Source organism: Lipotes vexillifer, unplaced genomic scaffold (assembly GCF_000442215.2).
Source record: "Lipotes vexillifer unplaced genomic scaffold, Lipotes_vexillifer_v1.1 scaffold323, whole genome shotgun sequence".
Classification (NCBI taxonomy): domain Eukaryota; kingdom Metazoa; phylum Chordata; class Mammalia; order Artiodactyla; family Lipotidae; genus Lipotes; species Lipotes vexillifer.
The window spans coordinates 1-14,607 of record NW_006795321.1 but is presented as its reverse complement, the minus strand read 5'-3'; positions in this window follow the sequence as shown (position 1 = coordinate 14,607).

Genomic DNA, 14,607 nt, shown 5'->3' with positions numbered 1-14,607 from the left:
ACAGGTGGACACTCTCCGTTCCCTGCGTAGTGCATCCTGGCTGGTGCCCATAAGTACTGCCTGGCAGCACTCCCCTTTACTACTTGTCTCTGCTCCTGCCACCAATTCTGTGCTCTCCAAGAGTGCGTTGTCCCTTCCCCCACACTTATTTTTGTCAATTGTACATGTTATTTTAATTATAGACTTTAACGTGTTATAAATTGATGAAGTATGGGGTGATAAAGTACATGTGTAAAAAGAGTTGTTTCAGTGAAAATTATCATACTTATCAAATTTAAGACACTCGTTGATTTTAAGGCAAGTCACTATTTTATGTATAATTTAGAAAGAAAAAAATGCCAACAATAAAACCATGCTACACCATTTACTGTATACCACTCCTATTTCAGAGAACTTAAAATGTGGAAAAAAGTGCATGTTAGAATTCATAAAATATGGTAAGTTAAATAATTTGGAAAAACTCCATGACAAACTGACAATCATGACCAAATATACAGATGACTATTCACAAACACTGTGACCTAGCAAAACCTATAGGCAGAGATCCAGGAGAAATTCACACATACAAGAATACTTATAGAAATTGGAACCAACATAATGCTCATGAGTAGGAAAGAGGATGAACAAAATTTGGAATATTCACATAATGGAATATTACATAGCAGTCAAAATTGATAAACAACAGTGTAAACAAAAGTTTGGATGAAGTAAAGAATATAATATTAAATGATAAAAATACTCCAGAATTACTTACAGCATGATATTCTCCTTATAAAGTTATAGGTAATTAAAACAACACTATACTTTCGTCTTTTGGAATAGATAATGATGTAACAAAACTAAATAAACAGGAAATTAGTCAAGAAGGACATGATATTCAGGGTGGTGGTTAGCTTGGGTTGGAAGAAGCAGGGAGTTGGGGAAAGGGAAGAAAATACGGCTAGATGTAGGTTAAATTCAAAGTTTTTGTTCTTTTTAAAGGGTGGTTAGTTCATGGGTGTATTGCATTATAACATAATTAAAGAATTAACTGAATAAAGGAAAGTCATGAATTAATCAATGATAATACATTAGGAACTAGGGATTATCCATTTCTGTGCAGCTGAGGTCCAAGTAAAAGAATCAGTATGTGAGCCAAGTGGATTTCTAAGTGCCAGCATTTGATCATTATAATAAAAACGTATGTTGCTTGTTATTAATTTATAGGATTTTTTTTTTTTTTTTTTTTTTTTTTTTTTTTTTTTTTTTTTTTTTTTTTGCGGTCCGCGGGCCTCTCACTGTTGTGGCCTCTCCTGTTGCAGAGCACAGGCTCTGGATGCGCAGGCTCAGCGGCCATGGCTCACGGGGCCCACACGCGGGATCCTCCCAGACCAGGGCATGAACCCACGTCCCCTGCGTCGGCAGGCAGACTCCCAACCACTGCGCCACCAGGGAAGCCCACCCACCCCTTTTCTTTTCAGACCTTCTCTTTCCTTTGTTCCTATTGTCCCTGCCATGCTCAATTTGGATCTTACTCCTAGTATTTTCTCCTCAGTTCAAGCTTCATCCTGGAAATGAGTTTCTTCTTGTTTGTCTTGGGAATCAACAGGGCCCAGAGCCCTATACAAACCATCTGACAGTATTATGGCCCCTTTAGTCATCCTCAGATTTCAGCCTGCAAAAGACCCTTCCCAGCATTCAACTTCACCAGAAGTCTGGTGGCTTAATAATAGCCTATGAGGTGACCAGTTAGTACCACTTTATGGTTTAGGGGTTCTCTACTTATAAATGTTGCCAGAAATCCCTTTGCCCTGCCTCCACTATCTCCTATGACGTTCTAATGCCATGAAAATCTTGTTACAATTGACAGTTTGTCCTCACCCATTCATATTTTGATATGTATCGGGATATCTTGTCACCAAGTATTGGACTCAAAGTTGTCTGAGGCATTTTGGTTTTTCTATCCTGGATGACGCCAATGACTATAAGGAAGGGTGATCCAACACATGGAACTCACAATGTCTTAATCTCTCCAATTCTTTTGATCCTCATCTGTATCCCACTTCAGATGTCTACATCGACAGCGAAACCTGATAAACATATAGAAGTGCCTCATGGCTGAAATTTTAAATTAGATGTCACATTTATATCTTTCTCACTCTCTGGTACCCACACACTTATCACAAGTATTGTTTAAACTCACAGAGGACCCCAGCCTTTTTTCTCTCCATGTTCTCCCTGTTAGACTTCCTATTTCTTTCTTTCTCTCTCTCCCTCCCACTTACACCAGGGCATGGTTAGACTGGAAATTCCACGAGAGGCATAGCTATCCTTGTGTCCCCAGTAACTCGCGTGAAGCTAGACAATAAATATCTATTTATCTCAATAAATATCTATTGAATGACTAATACAGTTTCACAACTGTAGACCAAAACCACCATAAAAACATGGTCTCCAAATTAGCCAGTGCCTCACATCTGTATCATAACTTGTTTTGTTTGCTTTTGATATATTTCTTCTTTTTTTTTCTCAGTAGTCATTACTAACTTTCAGTTTTAAATTAAGTCTCTTACCAACCACTCATCCTCAAGCAATGTTATTCATTATTTTATTCATTAATTCAACAAATCAGGTGCCAGAAACTCTGTTTGGCATTGGGATCCCAATGGTGAGCCAAAGAAGACATGGCTCAAGCTCTCATGGAGCTTATAGTTTAATGGAGGATACAAACGTTAATGAAATAATTAGGTGGAAATTACAATTAGGATAAGTTCTCTGAAGGAGAGGGACTTGGTGCTATAAGACCAGTAATAAAGCAAGCTGACATAGGTAGGAGCATTCCAGAAAGCTTCCTGCAGAATACTATTTGGATGGCGCTCCAATGGATGTGTTGGAATTAACTAGAGGGAGGCAGGTGAGCAGTGAACAGAATTCTGCCTGAGTGGAGTACCACTTTCAATGCCCTAGTGGCTTTCTTCCATGTCTCATGCCTACAGAGATTAAAATATACAGTCCTAGGATGCCAGTGCTCTGGCCTCTCCAGCATCCTAATCCTTCATTTTCCTGGTCTATCCACTAGTCTCTCGTGACCTTGTTGATAGGAGTCTCTGCCCTAAGAGACAGGATTCTTTTCCAAGCCCCTTTGCCTCAACTGGTCCCCCAGTCACTTCACCACACTTTTTTTTTTTTTCCAAATGTCTAGATTAACTAAACACATGCGACTTTGTACTTCTTCAGGCCTCAGTTTTCCTACTTATCACATAAGAGGTCTAGATTCTGGGGGCTCTACAGGCATTCTCAGTCCCGGCAGCTTCTGAAAGGAGCTCCCTTCAGCGGCTAGAAGGCAGAGCCATGTGCACAGCATCTTGCAGAGAAAGGAAGCACCACTGTCTCGATGCAGGCCTGCCATCCAAGCCCCTTGCCCTGTGTCTCTGGGTCTCCTCTGTGCCTACATTCCCACAGCCCCTGGTGACAGCTCCTTCTCTTCGAGAAATGCAGGATGAATCAGGTGTCGACAGAAGTCTGCTGAGTGTTTGCCCTTTTGGACAGTGGGAAATGAAGGCAGACCCCTGGGTAAAACTTACTAAACCAAGGGACAGACTGGAGCCAGGCTGAAGGAGTCAAACAAGGGAAGGGGTCAAGAGACCCACCCCCTGGGGGCCTAGGAAAGCACGTCCAGGACTGGTCTTGTCTCTCAGTTTCCATGGTTTTCACCAGCAATCCCTTGGTTGAAACACCACAGTACATGTTAAAACAAACAACACTGTTACCAGGTATCATTAGCCTGCAACAAAAGCAAAGCAGCTACTGCTCTCTGTTAATTGCCTCTAGAAGTCAAGCATTGTATGTCCTTATCCTGAGGATTTAGGGCTGATGTCATAGGCAACTGTTTCTTTTTGGAACAGTGAGGTTTAACCTAGAGGAAACTCTCCTAATTCCAGAATGTACAAGGTCTTCTCTCCCAGGTTCCTTTTTATATCATCACCTCTCCTACCCCGTGGACATCCCACGCTGGGGGACGTGGTGCCCATCCCATTTCCCTTCTCCATGATGACCCATGCTTCTTACCTTGCTCCTCTGCCCTCTCCATCTCCCTCTCTCTCAGCAACCCTCTTTATCTCTCTCTTCCTAATCTGACCCATGCCTCCAACCACTTCTCAGACCTCATCTCTGCGAGTCATCTTTCCCTCACTTTCATTCCCATCACATTTTGCTCATTATGCAGGGAGGAGGCCCAACATTTTGTGTAGTGATTCCTTTTCTATACATCTGTCTCCCCAACCAGACTTTGAGCCCGCTAAGGGCAGGAATCTCACTGTGTGCTTTTCAAAAGCATATAGTGCGGGACCCAAAATGTAGTGGTCATCAATAAATATTTCCTGAATTAAATAATTCTTACTCAACCCTTCAGGCTGGGAAATGGTTCAAGAGCAGCTGCTCCCTTATTACATAGATGATGTTTTGGAAAAGATCAGCCAACAGACCTGTTTCTCTGCATGTGGCCTAAGGTTCTTTTTTGATGCCCTGTCCCAACTATGGATGCAGAGCCTGAAGCTCTGGGCCCAACACTGGGTCAGGATGCAACACAACTCCATGCACAAGGCCCCTCTGAGGCTACCAGGCTCTTTCCCACAGCCCCTCCTCTTAAAGAGCATCTCAACACTGCTTCCAATGGAGTGACCCAAAGTGTGACTCTGCCGATGGAGTAGCTAAACCAGGAAGTGAAGAGGGTTTGGCTCCAGAGGAAAAGGAAGAAATTGTTCTCCCAGGCTCTACAGGGAGCCCTGGCTGAAGAGTAATAAGCCCAAGTTCTGTCTCTGCACAGGCACCATGGGGCTAGGGGTGGGGGTTTGAGCGGCGGTGGGTGTAAAGGTGGGATTCTGGAGAGGGCCCTCAGGCAAGTTGTTGGTCTCCACTGGACTCCAGGGTCATCATCTGCAAAAGAACAGCATTGCAAACTGAAATTCTAAGATTTTAACCCAAACAGCTGTATATCCAAATGTGAAGCTGAGATCATTTTTATCCTGACCCACTTATTCTAAGATGTCTTTTTTTTTTTTTAACGGACTGGAAGGCAAATCCAAAACAAATTCCCTCACATGCCAGAAGTCTGTGTTAGCAGAGGTAGATGGGAGAGGGCTCTCCCAGGTGTGGAAACCATAGAGTCTCTTGGGCCTGGGTTCCAGTCATGTTAAAAACCCTTAGGACTTGTAAATTTTAGAGACTAATCCTTTGGCAGTTGCTTCATTTGCAAATATTTTCTCCCATTCTGAGGGTTGTCTTTTGGTCTTGTTTATGGTTTCCTTTGCTGTGCAAAAGCTTTGAAGTTTCATTAGGTCCCATTTGTTTATTTTTGTTATTTCCATTTCTCTAGGAGGTGAGTCAAAAAGGATCGTGCTGTGATTTATGTCCTAGAGTGTTCTGCCTATGTTTTCCTCTAAGAGTTTGATAGTTTCTGGCCTTACATTTAGGTCTTTAATCCATTTTGAGCTTATTAGCCAGGAGATGGAAACAACCTAAGTGTCCATCATCAGATGAGTGGATAAAGAAAATGTGGCACATATATACAATGGAATATTACTCAGCCATAAAAAGAAACGAAATTGAGTTATTTGTAGTGAGGTGGATGGACCTAGAGTCTGTCATACAGAGTGAAGTAAGTCAGAAAGAGAAAGACAAATATCATATTCTAACACATATATATGGAATCTAAGAGAAAAAAAAAGGGGCAAGACGGGAATAAAGACACAGACCTACTAGAGAATGGACTTGAAGATATGGGGAGGGGGAAGGGTAAGCTGTGACAAAGTGAGAGAGTGGCATGGACATATATACACTACCAAATGTAAAATAGATAGCTAGTGGGAAGCAGCCGCATAGCACAGGGATATCAGCTCGGTGCTTTGTGACCACCTGGATGGGTAGGATAGGGAGGGTGGGAGGGAGGGAAACACAAGAGGGAAGAGATATTGGAACATATGTATATGTGTAACTGATTCACTTTGTTATAAAGCAGAAACTAACACACCATTGTAAAGCAATTATACTCCAATAAAGATGTTTAAAAAAAAAAAAGAATGACCAGATACCCTTCCCAAAACTTTACAGTAATTTTCAATCCCACCAAAAGTATGTAAAAATATACTATTACCCATACGTTCACTAATACCTGATAACATCAATCTTTTGCTGTAATCTAATTGCTGTAAAGCAATTATACTCCAATAAAATGTAAAAAAAAATCCTTAGGACTTAAGCCCATTTATTTGTATTTGCATTTTTAAAAGTGACTCTTCCTGTTCTTTTGAAGGTTTAATTCCAAGCATCCTGGATTTCTGATGGGCTTCCAAAAAATATGGTGGAATAAATTTATTAAGAAAAAGTTCAAAGCTCACAGAATCAATTTTCCTATAGGCATGCACACCTTAGCTTAAACTTCAAGGCAAACAGGGTAGAAAGGAAAGCGTAGTTAGAACCCACCTAAGCAAAACTTTTAAGACCTATGTTTAAGACATTTGTTGAATCCATAGCCATAAACATACTCACCCGGGTGCATTCTTTACTCGTGACTTTCTCCAAAAACAAAAAGGATGGGAAGTTTGTTCTTCATTCCAACCCCAAGTGCTATGTACGCTTTCAATCAATCAACATTTACCAATCACTTTCCCTGGGTGAGACCATCTGCCAAGAGCAGGGGATATAGAAATATGTAAAAAACTTACAGAATTGAGGGGAACAAAGCAGAAGTTTTGAGAGGAAGGTCAAGAGTGCTGGGTTGGACATTTTTCTTGGGGGCAGGAGCCAGAGTGCAAGTCATAAGTCTTCCGAAAAGAATTCAAAATGGCTCTTAACGGACAAAGGCAAAAGAGAAGGAGGTTGCCAGGTAGAGAAAGAGGATGGCATCTGGGAGGGAAGCAGACCAGTAGCTGTGGGAATGTGAAATTGGGAGTATCTTCAGAGAAGGTGGAGCAGGTGGAGACAAATGGATGACAGGGTAGGTGAGAAGAGAGACAAAACAGAGCACTGAAAGAGTCAAATTAGGAAGTAATGAAAATTCCAGACTAAGGCATTAGGAGCTGATCCTCTGGGCAATGGGAAGAAAAACCAGATTGTTAAGCAAATGACATGTTCAGACTTGACGGTAGAAAGACCTCTCTGTAGCAGTGTAGGTGATGTATGGGAAGGTAAGATACTAGTCACAGAAGAGCAAGTAGGAAGCAGTTGTAGTCATGTGGGTTGGAGACAGTGACGGTGAAGGCAATGGACTAAGGAGAAAGAAATATTTATTTAGAGTAAAGTTGCCCAGTCCCAGAAGGATGGAGAGTGAGGAGTGGGGAGGACTCAGCAATATCTTACAAGACTTCATTCCGATGATGGTCTTTACGATGGTGATAATATCATGATGACGGTCAATGCTCATAGCATTTATTATGCACAAACTACAACTTTAAGCACTTCATATTGGTGAACTCGTTCTAGCCTCCTTAACCGTATAAGTAGGTACTGTGCTCATCACCATTTTACAGATGAGGAAACTGAGGCACAGAGAGATTAAGTAAGTTGCCCAAGCTCACACAGTAAATGGTGGACCCAGGATTCAAACCCATGTGGTCTGGCTTCAGAAGTTGTAGCTTAGCCATTCATTCACCAGACATTTGATTAAAGATGTACATTACAACCTGAGGAGAAACATATGAGTTCAGCTTTGGACAAGTGAGGTCAAGGTGCCTGTTCACCCTGGAAGACCTGCGCAGGGCCTACTGGGAATGCTTCAGAGCCTCTATGTTTGCAGAGCTACCTCTGCACAGGGGCCCAGTGGGCCCCCAGAAAGGCAGCACAATGCAGCTAAACCAGCCCAGTTCCCACTTGGGCTCTGCCAGTTACTAGCTGGGTCAGATCACTTCATCTTTCTGGGTCAGTTTCATCTATAAAATGGCCATAATAACACTCCTTCAAGATACAGTGTAGATTAAATAAGACACTCATGTATAGCTCCAGGGGTAGGCCCTGGTACACAGATGTGGCTCAATGAATATCTAAATTCCCTCCCAGGGATGTAGTTCTTCATAAGAAGTCATCCACTACCTATGACTTCTCTGTGGTTAAGAAATGCATGATCAGAACCATCTCCTTAAAGTCAGGAGAGAGCTAGAGGATGGTTTGGGGATGTAAAAAATTAATAAACAGAAACCTCAGTTAAATAGAGGCAGGACGCCAGAAGGTGGAGCTCTCATGCCCTACCAAGACAGCAGAGCCCAACAGGAAGAAGAAAGACTCCTCTTCTTTCCTGACAAGTACTCAACCAATGAAAAGCCATGGACCGTTTGTTTACTATAGCCCTCCCAGCTTTCTTCCTCCTCTATAAAAGTGCTCTCCTTCCCTTGCCATATGGGGACTTGCACGTGGCTCGCCATGGTTGCAGACCTCAAATTGCCATTCTCTGATGATCCAGAATAAACTCGTCTTTGCCAGAGAAAGAGCTGGCAGCCTATTTTTTTCAGGTTAACAAGAACAACTCAAACCCTGCACTTCCTCTTCCCAGCAGCAGACCAGTGTATGGGGTGGCCTGCTCTGTGACTGGCCCATTGCCGGGCATCCACAGGTTTCCTACTCTCTGCCTGGCGTCACCACTGGGCTCCAGAAAATAAGGACCACCCTGGGGAGAGAAAGGTCATTTTTTTCTTTTCTTTTTTTCCTTTTTGAATTTTATTTTACTTCTTTTTTATATGTTCTTATTAGTTATCTGTTTTATACATTTTAGTGTATATATGTCAATCCCAATCTCCCAATTCATCACACCACCACCACCAACCCCTGACCACGTTCCCCCCTTGGTGCCCATATGTTTGTCCTCTACATCTGTGTCTGTATTTCTGCCCTGCAAACCAGTTCATCTGTACCATTTTTCTAGGATTCACATATGTGCGTTAATACACGATATTTGTTTTTCTCTTTCTGACTGACTTCACTCTGTATGACAGTCTTTAGATCCAACCACGTCTATATAAATGACCCAATTTAGTTCCTTTTTATGGCTGAGTAATATTCCATTGTATATATGTACCACATCCTCTTTATCCATTCATCTGTCAATGGGCATTTAGGTGGTTTCCATGACCTGGCTATCGTAAATAGAGTTGCAATGAACATTGGGGTGCATGTGTCTTTTTGAATTATGGTTTTCTCTGGGTATGTGCCCAGTAGTGGGATTGCTGGGTCATATGTTAATTCTATTTTTAGTTTTTTAAGGAACCTCCATACTGTTCTCCATAACGGCTGTATCAATGTACATTCCCACCAACAGTGCAAGAGGGTTCCCTTTTCTCCACACCCTCTCCAGCATTTGCTGTTTGTAGATTTTCTGATGATGCCCATTCTAACTGGTGTGAGGTGATACTTCATTGTAGTTTTGATTTGCATTTCTCTAATAATTAGTGATGTTGAGCAGCTTTTCATGTGCTTCTTGCCATCTGTATGTCTTCTTTGGAGAAATGTCTATTTAGGTCTTCTGCCCATTTTTCGATTGGGTTGTTTGTTTTTTAATATTGAGTGGCATGAACTCTTTATATATTTTGGAGATTAATCCTTTGTCTGCTGATTGGTTTGCAAATGTTTTCTCCCATTCTGAGGGTTGTCTTTTCGTCTTGACTGTAGTTTCCTTTGCTTTGCAAAATGTTTTAAGTTTCAGTAGGTCCCATTTGTTTATTTTTGTTTTTATTTCCATTACTCTAGAAGGTGGGTCAAAAAGATCTTGCTGTGATTTATGGCAAAGAGTGTTCTTCCTATGTTTTCCTCTAAGAGTTTTACAGCGTCTGGTCTTACATTTAGGTCTCTAACCCACTTTGAGTCTATTTCTGTGTATGGTGTTAGGGAGTGTTCTAATTTCATTATTTTACATGTAGCTGTCCAGTTTTCCCAGCATCACTTATTGAAGAGACTGTCTTTTCTCCATTGTGTATCCTTGCCTCCTTTGTCATAGATTAGTTGACCATAGGTATGTGGGTTTATCTCTGAGCTTTCTATCCTGTTCCATTGATCTATATTTCTGTTTTTGTGCCAGTACCATACTGTCTTGATTACTGTAGATTTGTAGTATAGTCTGAAGTCAGGGTGTCTGATTCCTCCAGCTCTCTTTTTTTCCCCTGAAGACTTCTTTGGATATTCGGGGTCTTTTGTATCTCCATACAAATTTTAAGATTTTTTGTTCTAGTTCTGTAAAAAATGCCACTGGTAACTTGATAGGGATTGCATTGAATCTGTAGATTGCTTTGGGTAGTATAGTCATTTTCACAATATTGATTCTTCCAATCCAAGAACATGGCAAATCTCTCCATCTGTTTGTGTCGTGTTTGATTTCTTTCATCAGTGTCTTATAGTTTTCAGAGTGTAGGCCTTTTACCTCCTTAGGTAGGTTTATTCCTAGATATTTTATTCTTTTCTTTGCAATAGTGAATGGGATTGTTTTCTTAATTTCTCTTTCTGATCTTTCATTGTTAGTGTATAGGAATGCAAGAGATTTCTGTGCATTGATTTTGTATCCTGCTACTTTACCAAATTCATTGATTAGCTCTAGTAGTTTTCTGGTGGCATCTTTAGGATTCTCTATGTATAGTATCATGTCACCTGCAAACAGTGACAGTTTTACTTCTTCTTTTCCAATTTGTATTCCTTTTATTTCTTTTTCTTCTCTGATTGCCATGGCTAGGACTTCCAAAACTATGTTGAATAATAGTGTTGAGAGTGGACATTCTTGTCTTGTTCCTGATCTTAGAGGAAATGCTTTCAGTTTTTCACCATTGAGAATGATGTTGGCTGTGGGTTTGTCATATATGGCCTTTATCATGTTGAGGTAGGTTCCCTCTATGCCCACTTTCTGGAGAGTTTTTATCATAAATGGGTGTTGAATTTTGTCAAAACCTTTTTCTGCATCTATTAACATGATCATATTGTTTTTATTCTTCAGTTTGTTAATATGATGTATCACATTGATTGATTTACATATATTGAAGAATCCTTGCATCCCTGGGATAAATCCCACTTGATCATGATGTATGATCCTTTTAATGATTCTGTTTGCTAGTATTTTGTTGAGGATTTTTGCATCTATATTCATCAGTGATATTGGTTTGTAATTTTCTTTTTTTGTAGTATCTTTGTCTGGTTTTGGTATCAGGGTGATGGTGGCCTCGTAGAATGAGTTTGGGAGTGCTCCTTCCTCTGCAATTTTTTGGAAGAGTTTGAGAAGGATGGGTGTTAGCTCTTCTCTAAATGTTTGATAGAATTCACCTGTGAAGCCATCTGGTCCTGGATTTTTGTTTGTTGGAAGATTTTCAATCAGTTTCAATTTCATTACTTGTGATTTGTCTGTTCATATTTTCTATTTCTTTCTGGTTCAGTCTTGGAAGATTATACCTTTCTAAGAATTTGTCCATTTATTCCAGGTTGTCCATTTTATTGGCATAGGGTTGCGTGTAGTAGTCTCTTATGATGCTTTGTATTTCTGCGGTGTCTGTTGTGACTTCTCCTTTTTCATTGCTAATTTTACTGATATGAGTCCTCTCCTGCATTTTCTTGATAAGTCTGGATAAAGGTTTATCAATTTTGTTTATCTTCTCAAAGAACCAGCTTTTGGTTTTATTGATCTTTGCTATTGTTTTCTTTGTTTCTATTTCTTTTATTTCTGCTCTGATCTTTATGATTTCTTTCCTTCTGCTAACTTTGGGTTTTGGTTGTTATTCTTTCTCTAGTTCTTTTAGGTGTAAGGTTAGATTGTTTATTTGAGATTTTTCTTGTTTCTTGTGGTAGGTTTGTATTGCTCTAAACTTTCCTCTTAGAACTGCTTTTGCTGCATCCCATAGGTTTTGGATCATCATATTTTCATTGTAATTTGTCTCTAGGTATTTTTTGATTTCCTCTCTGATTTCTTCAGTGATCTCTTGGTTATTTAGTAACATATTGTTTAGCCTCCACGTGTTTGTGTTTTTTACGTTTTTTCCCCTGTAATTCACTTCTAATCTCATAGCGTTGTGGTCGGAATAGTTGCTTGATATGATTTCCATTCTCTTAAATTTACTGAGGCTTGATCTGTGACCCAAGATGTGAAGTATCCTGGAGAATGTTCTGTGTGCACTTGAGAAGAAAGTGTAATCTGCTGTCTTTGGATGGAATGTCCTATAAATATCAATTAAATCTATCTGGTCTATTATGTCATTTAAAGCTTGTGTTTCCTTATTAACATTCTGTCTGGATGATCTGTCCATTGGTGTAAGTGAGGTGTTAAAATCCCCCACTGTTATTGTGTTACTGTCGATTTCCCCTTTAATAGCTGTTAGCAGCTGCCCTATGTATTGAGGTGCTCCTATGCTGGGTGCATAACATTTATAATTGTTAAATCTTCTTCTTGGATTGATCACTTGATCATTATGTAGTGTCCTTCCTTGTCTCTTGTAACATTATTTTAAAGTCTATTTTATCTGATATGAGTATTGCTACTCCAGCTTTCTTTTGATTTCCGTTTGTATGGAATATCTTTTTCCATCCCCTCACTTTCAGCTGGTATGTGTCCCTAGGTCTGAAGTGGGTCTCTTGTAGACAGCATATATATAGGTCTTGTTTTTGTATCCATTCAGCAAGCCTGTTTCTTTTGGTTAGAGCATTTAATACATTCATGATTAAGGTAATTATCAATATGTATGCTCCTATTCCCATTTTCTTAATTGTTATGGCTTTGTTTTTGTAGGTTCTTTTCTTCTCTTGTGTTTCCCAGTTAGAAAATTTCCTTTAGCATTTGTTGTAGAGCTGGTTTGGTGGTGCTGAATCCTCTTAGCTTTTGCTCGTCTGTAAAGCTTTTGATTTCTCCATGGAATCTGAATGAGATCGTTGCTGGGTAGAGTAATCTTAGTTGTAGTTTCTTCCCTTTCATCACTTAAATATGTCATGCCACTTCCTTCTGGCTTGTAGAGTTTCTGCTGAGAAATCAGCTGTTAACCTCATGGGAATTCCCTTGTATGTTATTTGTCATTTTTCCCTTGTTGCTTTCAATAATTTTTCTTTGTCTTTAATTTTTGTCAATTTGATTACTATGTGTCTCGGCATGTTTCTCCTTGGGTTTATCCTGCCTGGGACTCTCTGCACTTCCTGGACTTGGGTGGCTATTTCCTTTCCTATGTTAGGGAAGTTTTTGACTATAAGCTCTTCAAATATTTTCTCGGGTCTTTTCTCTTTCTCTTCTCCTTCTGGGACTCCTATAATGCAAATGTTGTTGCATTTAATGTTGCCCCACAGGTCTGTTAGGCTGTCTTCATTTCTTTTCATTCTTTTTTCTTTATCCTGTTCCACGGCAGTGAGCTCCACCATTCTGTCTTCCAGGTCACTTATCCGTTCCTCTGCTTCAGTTATTCTGCTATTGATTCCTTCTAGTGTATTTTTCACTTCAGTTATTATATTGTTCATCTCTGTTTGTTTGTTCTTTAATTCTTCTAGGTCTTTGCTAAACATTTCTTGCATCTTCTCGATCTTTGCCTCCATTCTTTTTCCGAGGTCCTGGATCATCTTCACTATCGTTATTCTGAATTCTTTTTCTGGAAGGTTGCCTATCTCCACGTCATTTAGTTGCTTTTCTGGGGTTTTATCTTGTTCCTTCATCTGGTACAAAGTCCTCTGCCTTTTCATTTTGTCTATCTTTCTGTGAATGTAGTTTTCCTTCCACATGCTACAGAACTGTAGTTCTTCTTTTTTTTTTTAACATCTTTATTGGAGTGTAATTGCTTTACAATTGTGTGTTAGCTTCTGCTTTATAACAAAGTGAATCAGATATATATATATATATATCCATATCTCTTCCCTCTTGCCTCTCCCTCTCACCCTCCCTATCTCACCCCTCTAGGTGATCTCCCTGTGCTATGTGGCTGCTTCCCACTAGCTATCTATTTTACATCTTGTAGTGTATATATGTCCATGCCACTCTCTCACTTCATCTCAGCTTACACTTCCTCCTCCCCTGGTCATCAAGTCCACTCTCTATGTCTGCGCTTTTATTCCTGTCCTGCCCCTAGGTTCCTCAGAACCTTCTTTTTTTTTTAGATTCCATATATATGGGTTAGCATATGGTATTTGTCTTTCTCTTTCTGACTTACTTCACTCTGTATGACAGACTCTAGGTCCATCCACCTCACTACAAATAACTCAATTTCGTTTCTTTTTATGGCTGAGTAATATTCCATTGTATATATGTGCCACATCTTCTTTATCCATTCGTCTGTTGATGGACACTTAGGTTGCTTCCATGTCCTGGCTATTGTAAATAGAGCTGCAATGAACATTGTGGTACAAGACTCTTTTTGAATTATGGTTTTCTCAGGGTATATGCCCATTAGTGGGATTACTGGGTTGTATAATAGTTCTCTTTTTAGTTTTTTAAGGGACCTCCATACTGTTCTCCATAGTGACTGTATCAATTTACATTCCCACCAACAGTGCAAGAGTGTTCCCTTTACTCCACACCCTCTCCAGCATTTATTGTTTGTAGATTTTTTGTGTGTGTGGTACGTGGGCCTCTCACTCTTTTGGCCTCTCCCGTTGCGGAGCACAGGCTCTGGACGTGCAGGCTCAGCGGCCATGGCTCACGGG